Consider the following 8891-nt stretch of genomic DNA (forward strand, 5'->3'; position numbering starts at 1 on the left):
AAAAAAAAAAAAAAAAAGAGAGAGAGAGAGAGTGAAAATAGGTATATTTTGTTGGCAATGTAGTTAAAGGTTTTATAGTATTAAATTGTTTTAAAAGGTAATTTAAGTTCAGATGAGTTACATTGTAATCTGAGATAGTTTTATGCTTTATTTTTTTCTTTAACGTCATACAGTGGCTTTTGGAATGCACTTTTTTTTTTTTTAGTAGAACTGTTCTAAATAAGGTTGACTTAATATTTTCCTTTGCACATTCACCATTACTATTAAGTTTTGTTTTAGAACAACGAAATTTTTTAGAAGCTTTGTTATCTTATCGCATAACAAACCACGCACAAAAACTTAGTGGCTCAAAACAACAATGACTTCTCATGAATCTATGGATTGACCGTGCAGTTCTCCTTCATGTGGAATCAGTAGGCTGAGGCTGCAGTCATTCTGAGGCCTAGGCTGGGACATTCAAGATGGCTTACTTAACATGTTTAATGCTGGGCTCTGCTGGGACACTGGGTTGGCTGGAGCTCGCTGTCTTTCCGTGTAGCCTCAGGACCTCCCCATCTCCACTGAGCCACTCCATGTGGTTGCTTCAGCAGAGTAGCCAGACTTCTTACTAGCAGTTCAGAGTTCCCAAAAGTGCAAAAGTAAAAGCTAGCAATCCTTCTTAAAAGACTAGACCTACTCCGGCGCGGTGGCTTACGCCTGTAATCCTAGCACTTTGGGAGGCAGAGGCAGGTGGATCACGAGGTCAATACTTCAAGACCAGCCTGGCCAGCATGGTGAAACCCCATCTCTACTAAAAATACAAAAAATTAGCCAGGCATGGTGGTACACGCGTATAATCCCAGCTACTCGGGAGACTGAGGCAGGAGAATCACTTGAACCCAGGAGGTGGAGTTTGCAGTGAGCCAACATGGCACCACTGCACTCCAGCCTGGGTGATAGAGCAAGACTCTGTCTAAAAAAAAAAAAAAGAAAGACTTAATTCCTAAACCAGAACTTGCACACTGTTATTTCTCCCACATTATTGTTAAAGCAAGTTACCAGCCCATATCCAGTGTGGAAGGCGTGCTGCGAAAGGGTGTGAATACAAAGAGCTGTGGGTCATCTGAGACCATCTTTGGAGATTAGCTACCAAAGTCACATTTAGCAGCCTAGTGATGAAATCTCGGGCGGTTTTTATGATATTTAAAACTTAAGACTACTTTTGGATTATTTAGATTTTATTTATATTCATTTTGCCCCCAACCAGTTGTTCCTCTATTTTAACATTTGTTCTATTACAGTTAGATAGGAACTATCTAGCAAGTGTTTAGCTGAAAGTTAGGCATAAATGAAAAAGAACTTAGTTGTAAATTGGTTAGGGAGAAGTGAGTACAAAATAGAGAATAGATGATGTCATAAACTTTGTGTTTAAAAAAGTAGTAAGAACTTAAAAAGGTATACCATTTATTTACTGCTGCTGAAACCCTGAAGACCAAAAGGACAGAAAAAGAAAAGAAGGAAAGGAAGGAAAAGAAAATAATTTTATTTTTAAAAATTGATATGTGATTTTTCATAGTTAGAATAGTAGCTGATACTTAGTAGGTAATAAATCTTTGAATGACTGAAGTTTTCTTTTCAAAAGGGGAGTTATTCAAGGCCACCTTGAGTGGAAAAAATATTTTTAAAGGGAGTTATTGGTATTTTAGGAAATACATATTTTACTCAGCTTGTTCATAGACAGTTTAGAAGATCTGAGAGTATCATTCATTATACTGAGAGCATAGTTCACCTTTGGCCAAGTGGATGTTCATAAGATGTGGAAGTTCTCTGAGAACTGAAAACCTTTTTATATCTTAACTTTAACCAAGAATATCATTTTTAGGGATTGTTTGTGATAGAACAAAGCTATACTGATGGGCCTGTTGTATTTGGTGTACAGAAGATTTAGTATGCCTAGATGTTATCTATATTTTATTTTATTATAGTTTGTCTATTCCTTGTTTTGTCATGGCAAGTACACAAATGTACAAATAATTTTTTTTTTTTTTTTTTTTTTTGGAGATGAAGTCACACTCTGTCACCCAGGCTGGAGTGCAGTGGCGCAATTTCGGCTCACTGCAACCTCTGCCTCCCAGGTTCAAATGATTCTCCTGCCTCAGCCTCCCAAGTAGCTGGGATTACAGGCACCTGCCACCACGCCCAGCTAATTTTTATATTTTTAGTAGAAGGTTTTGCCATGTTGGCCAGGCTGATCTTGAATTCCTGACCTCAGGTGATCCATCCGCCTCAGCCTCCCAAAGTACTAGGATTACAGGCGTGAGCCATTATGCCTGGCCAGTTTTTTTTAAGACAGTTTTTTTAAGACAGATTTATAAGCCAGTTGGTTTAGCCAGTATGTAGGGTTTTATAGTTATCATTTGGCTCTGCCTTCTATAGCAGATGGAAAGTATGCTTTGGACTTTGTAATGGCAGTGAACTAGTGATATTTCCTATCAGAGGAGACTATATGCCAGTTAGTATTTTCTAATAATAAATAGGATCCCTAAACACAACCCAGTGCTTTTTTTTTTTTTTTTTTTGAGACTGAGTCTTGCTCTTTCACCCAGGCTGGAGTGCAGTAGCATGATCTTGGTTCACTGCAGCCTCTGCCTCCCAGGTACAAGCGATTCTCCTGCCTCAGCCTCCTGAGTAGCTGAGATTACAGACGCACACCACCACACCTGGCTAATTTTTATATTTTTAGTAGAGACAGGGTTTTGCCATGTTGGCCAAGCTGGACTTGAACTCCTGACCTGAGGTAATCCACCTGCCTTGTTCTCCCAAAGTGCAGGGATTACAGGCGTGAGCCACTGCGCCTGGCCAACAGCTACTATTTTTAATGTTGTTTTTGTGTTTGTAGGTTTTTTATAATGGGGTCTCATTTTGTTGCCCAGGCTGGAGTGCAGTGGCACAATCATGACTCACTGCAACCTCCCAGGCTCAAGCAATCCTCCTACCTCAGCCTCCCAATTAACTGGGATTACAGACGCACAGTACATGCCCAGCTAATTAAAAATTTATTATTGTAGAGATGGGGTCTTATTTTTTACCCAGGCTGGTCTCAAATTACTGGTCTCAAGCAGTCCTCCTGCCTCAGGCTCCCAAAATGCTGGGATTATAGGTGTGAGCCACTGTGCCTGGCTCCAATGGAGCTTTTTTTTTTTTTCCTTCCAGTTTTAGAATATTTTTATCCTGCCAAAAGATTCCCTGTGCCCATTTTCCTTCCAGTGCAGCTTCTAATACCTGAACAGTCTCACAACATTTAGTCTTTTTAGAATAATAAAACCATAGAACTGATTTGGAGACCCTTTTAAAGAGGTCAGCTCATCTAGCCCTGAGCTACTGAAATCTCTTTACAGGATAGAACGAAAAAGACTTCTTTGCTTCAGCAATCCTTTCTCTACATATGACATGACTTTAGGTCACCTCACTTATTTATCTCTCTCCTTAGATTTTTTTTTTTTTTTAGACGGAGTCTTGCGCTGTCGCCCAAGCTGGAATGCAGTGGCACGATCTTGGCTCACTGCAACCTCTGCCTCCCAGGTTCAAGAGATTCTCCTGCCTCAGCCTCCCGAGCAGCTGGGATTACAGGCGCCTGCCACAATGACCAGCCAATTTTTTGTATTTTTAGTAGAGACAGGGTTTTACCATGTTAGCCAGGCTGGTCTCGAACCCCTGACCTCGTGGTCCGCCCGCCTTGGCCTCCCAAAGTGCTGGGAATTACAGGCATGAGCTACCATGCCCGGCCTCTCCTTAGATTTTTTAAGTCCTCTCAAATGTGTACATTCAGAACTAAGTATATTCAAGTGTAGTCTGATTTGCATAGAGAATGACATTTTCTTCATTCAGACTTTGCTTTTAATGAAACCTGGTATCAGTGATTTTGGCAGCTGTAACACACTGTGTCTTTGAAATAGACTTTTTTAAAAGCCTAGTCATTTCTCACTGTCCTGTGCCATTTTGTTTTTATTGTTTTTTTTTTTTTGTTCTAAGCTTATGACTTTGTATTTATCCTTATTAAATATGATCCCCTTAAATTTAGCCTCCTGTTCCAGCCACTTACAATTACTTAAAAAGTTGATAATGGCATACAGGGTGTTTACTTTCCCATCCCAGATTCCTGTCATTTGCACATTTGGTCATCCTCCTTTCCATATTCTCATCCAAGTCATTTATAAAAAAATGTTGCAAAGGACAGGTTACTCTGGGCCCCGTTGCATACTACTGAGCCTTCTTCCAGATTTATCTGCAACTCTTTAGGTATAGTTGTATAATTATCTGTGAAGCCACTTAACTTTCAAGTTAAAAAATACATATTTTTTCACTTTGCACAGTGATATCAAGAGAGACTTTATTTTATGCCTTGCTGAAATCCAGATACTATATTTATGCCTATAGCATTTGCTGGCCTAACCATATAAAAAAAGGAAAGTGGAGTTTGGAGATGTTCCTGATACTAGTTTTTATTAATTAACTATTCTTTTAGTAACCTATTTTGCAGTCTTGCTTGTCCTGCACATCACATCAACTCTAGTATAAGGTACGGAGAATATATTCTCCTTTCTTTTTGAAAATTGTTTCTGCATGGTGGCTCACGCCTGTAATCCCAGCACTTTGGGAGGCTGAGTTGGGTGGATCACTTGAGGTCAGGAGTTCGAGACCAACCTGGCCAACATGGTGAAACCCCATCTCTACTAAAATACAAAAATTAGCTGGGCGTGGTGGTGCATACATGTAATCCCAGCTACTCAGGAGGCTGAGGCAGTAGAATCGCTTGAACCCAGGAGGCAGAGGTTGCGGTGAGCCGAGATTTGCACTCCAGCCTGGACAACAGAGTGAAACTCCGTCTCAAAAAAAAAAGAAAAAAAAAAAAAAGAACAGAACAGAAAAGAAAAGAAAATTGCTTCTGCAGACACACAAAGCTAATGTGATATTTGGGATTGTTAGAATCATGAGACTTGTCTGGGTTTCCAAAGTGTCACTCATGGGTCTCATCTGCAGATTCTTCAAGTTCTCTGGTGTAGAATTCATCCAGGAATTCTTTATTCATTTAGACAGATAGGCACTCTTTGACAGTCTCCTTATTTATCTTGGTCAGTAATCTAGTTTTCCTAATATTTCTTCTTTTCTTTCTACTTTCAAGATGATTTTTCTTGTCAGAAAAGATAGAAGAAAAACAGGAATTGAGATGTTCTGTCTCTGCTTTATATTAATTAGTAATATGCCATTTACATCAAAGAGTGGGCCTGTGTCTTCCTTACCTTTTTTGCAAGTCTCAGCACATTCTGGGCTTCAGCTTCAGCTTCCTTCTTGATGACACATCAGTGCAATTTTTAAAAATAGTTTCTTTCTTTTTATATATGTTGTGTATGTCTGTCTAATTCTTAGTTGATTGGTGAGCTTTCCAGCTAGTCTCTTTAGATAAGCCCCTTCTTTTTTCCCCCATCTATCTTAAATAATGTGAGATTGCCAGAATTTCATTTTTGAGAACCTCAATCCTGTTGTCTTCCCTTTTAGCACCTCAGACTTAGGTCCTGTCTCCTTGACTGGTTGAAGCCTGTTCTCAGAGTCTAGTTGCTGCATCTAGCTGTGCCCCTCGCCCTTCTGCCTGCCTGTCTGCCTTGGTTGTTTTCTTTTGAGGCATCCACTACTTTTCTGATCAATTTCTTCTTATTCAGATTAGGTTCCAAGTTATAATTCTACTTATTTCTTCTACCTTCTGGATGATATAATAATTAGCAAGGCAAATTTAAAAAATCTTATATGCTGCTTTTTAGTTGTATGAGATTTTTCCGTAGCAGAAATCTTTTATCATTACTGGCTTTATGGTAAAATCACAGGGCCATCTCTCCTTGCCAGGTCTCCTCCCTGATCTGACCTTACATCCTTCCCACAAATCCCAGAAAACCAATCTATTTTCTTAAAGTTGTTATGGCCAATTGTTTGCTGGGTGTTTTTTTGTCTTTTGAAGCTGGCCTTAGAGTAGAGTGTAGTCTCTTCAGCTGTTGCCCTTCCATGCTGTAGCTAACATAGGGATGTTAGCATGCTTTTGTTTCAAATGCTTTATTCTCATTTAGTGGAAGCTAAATGAGGGTTACAAATAGGAAAGTTGAAGTTCATGACATCTTATTGTCCCAAGTTAGCTTCTAAGTTCCTTAGATGCTATCTACTGCCTTTCTTACTCAAGGTAACACTCTTCAACCCTCTCCTTCTCCCTTTTCTAGGCTCTTTCTAGAACAGGGCATCTCAAACAGCTGGTAGGCCTGAAGGAAGAAAGCTAAACCACAGTTATGAATTAGTAGAGACCATTCAGGGGCTGCCCTTTCTCAAAAGGGTAATTTATACCTCAGGAGACTGTGAAGCAGCTCTTTGTGGAATCTTAGTTACATTCAAGAAAGATCACTCCTGATATTGCTTCTATTCCTCTTCCTTTCACTCAATTGCTTTCTGCTATGCCTTCATGCTCAGGTTTGGATTTCCATTTAGGGGTATACATTTTTAACATATACTCAACTTATCCTTTTAAGAGGTGTGATTTCTATATCTTTTTTTTTTTTTTTTTTTTGAGACGGAGTCTCGCTGTGTCGCCCAGGCTGGAGTGCAGTGGCGCGATCTTGGCTCACTGAAGCCTCTGCCTCCTGGGTTCAAGCAATTTTCCTACCTCAGCCTCCTGAGTAGCTGAGACTACAGGTGCACACCGCCACGCCTCGCTCATTTTTGCTTTTTTTTTTTTTTTTTTTTTTGAGACAGTCTCGCTCTGTTGCCCAGGCCGGAGTGCAGTGGCGCAATCTTGGCTCACCATAAGCTCCGCCTTCTGTGTTCACGCCATTCTCCTGCCTCAACCTGCTGAGTAGCTGGAACTACAGGCGCCCAACACCACGCCCGGCTAATTTTTGTTGTATTTTTTAGTAGAGACAGGGTTTCACCATGTTAGCCAGGATGATCTCGATCTCCTGACCTCGTGATCCACCCACCTCGGTCTCCCAAAGTGCTGGGATTACAGGCTTGAGCCACTGTGGCCAGCCAATTTTTGCATTTTTAGTAGAGGCGGGGTTTCACCATGTTGGCCAGGATGGTCTTGATCTCCTGACCTCAAGTGATCCACCCGCCTCGGCCTCCGAAAGTGGTGGGATTACAGGCGTGAGCCACCACGCCTAGCCTGTGATTTCTGTATCTTTATACTTTGATCAGAGATAGGGTAAGATCAAAAATTCCAAAATGATTATAGTGTATATAGTGCTGAGTATTCTGGTGAATGCAAACAACCTGTCAAAGGATAGAATTACAGCAAATTTAAAAGATCTCAGTTGGCTTTCTTTGTGATTCTAGAATTGAGCAAGACATCATTCCATAAAATATAGTAATTGTTCCAGTGAGCTGAGCAGAAGAGGTTAGACAGAAGGGCTAAAGGAAGCAGAAGCAAAGAACAGAGTGTATTAGTTACTTTTCAAAGTTACTTTTTCTTGTAAGGCTGGGAGAGGGAGAGAGAAGAATAGAGAAGTAACTGATTGATTCATGTGGAGGTCAGAGGGGAAGCAGGTGCGAGAGGGTCCTGTAGAAGAAAACATGGCAGCCAAAGTGTTTGAGTCCATGGTAAGTTTGGCTTGGCCTTAGCTGTTGCAGGAGGCATGTGAACTCTGCCTTATATAATGTGGATGCTGGGCACAGAGCTGTCATCTTTGACTGATTCCAGGACAAAAATGACAGGACATTGTGGTAGGGGATGGGACTCACTTTCTCATCCCGTGAGTACAGAAACCGATTATCTTTGACTGCCTTTCTCCACCACATCATGTACCAGTCATCACTGGTAGCAAAGATTTACAGAATGTCAACATCACACTGCGCATCATCTTCCCGCCCGTCGCTAGCCAGCTTCCTGCATCTTCACCAGCATCGGAGAGGCCTATGATGAGCGTGTGCTGCCGTCCATCACGACCGAGATCCTCAAGTCAGTGGTGGTTCGCTTTGATGCTGGAGAAGTAATCACCCAGAGAGAGCTGGTCTCCAGGCAGGTGAGCAACGACCTTACAGAGCAAGCAGCCCCATTTGGGCTCATCCTGGACGATGTGTCCTTGACACATCTGACCTTTGGGAAGGAGTTCACAGAAGCAGTGGAAGCCAAACAGGTGGCTCAGCAGGAAGCAGAGAGGGCCAGATTTATGATGGAAAAGGCTGAGCAGCAGAAAAAGGCGGCCGTGGTCTCTGCTGAGGGCGACTCCAAGGCAGCCAAGCTGATTGCCAACTCACTGGCCATGGCAGGGGACGGCCTGATCGAGCTGTGCAAACGAAGCCGCGGAGGACATTGCGTTAACAGCTCTCACGCTCTCGGAACATGACCTACCTGCCAGCAGGGCAGTCCGTGCTCCTCCGGTTGCCCCATGAGGGCCCACCCTGCCTGCACCTCCGCAGGCCGACTGGGCCACAGCCCTGATAATTCTTAAACACCGCCTTCCCCCTACACCCCAGAAATCACGGTGAAATTTCATAATTGGCTTAAAGTGAAGGAAATAAAAGTAAAATCACTTCAGAACTCCTAAAAAAAAAAAAAAAGAAGAAGAAGAAGAAAAAAAAATAACTGATTGGGCCAGGTGGCTCATGCCGGTGATTCTAGCACTTTGGGAGGCTAAGAGAGAAGAGCTTGAGCTCAGGAGTTCAAGACCAACCTGAGCAACATGATCAGACCCCATCTCTACAAAAAATTTAAGAATTAGCCAGACATGGTGGTGCACACCTGTAGTCCCAGCTACTTGGGAGGCTGGAGGATCCCTTGAACCCAGGAATTGAAGGCAGCAGTGAACTTTGATCACGCCACTGTACCCTAGCCTGGGTGACAGAGTGAGACCCCCTCAAAAAAAAAAAAAAAAAAAAAA

The 8891-nt window shown here is 41.9% G+C and overlaps 1 protein-coding gene and 1 pseudogene across 2 annotated transcripts in view; both read left to right on the forward strand.

The window, feature by feature from the left end:
* The window catches only part of TFCP2 (transcription factor CP2), a 106365-nt gene that overhangs the window by 56144 nt on the left and 41330 nt on the right, over nt 1–8891 (forward strand). The window lies entirely within an intron of this gene.
* On the forward strand, nt 7014–8553 carry LOC105555530 (annotated as a pseudogene). Its single transcript, XR_001008489.1, has one exon. The product of XR_001008489.1 is annotated as a prohibitin pseudogene (transcript).

This window comes from Mandrillus leucophaeus, unplaced genomic scaffold (genome assembly GCF_000951045.1).
Source record: "Mandrillus leucophaeus isolate KB7577 unplaced genomic scaffold, Mleu.le_1.0 Scaffold118, whole genome shotgun sequence".
NCBI lineage: Eukaryota > Metazoa > Chordata > Mammalia > Primates > Cercopithecidae > Mandrillus > Mandrillus leucophaeus.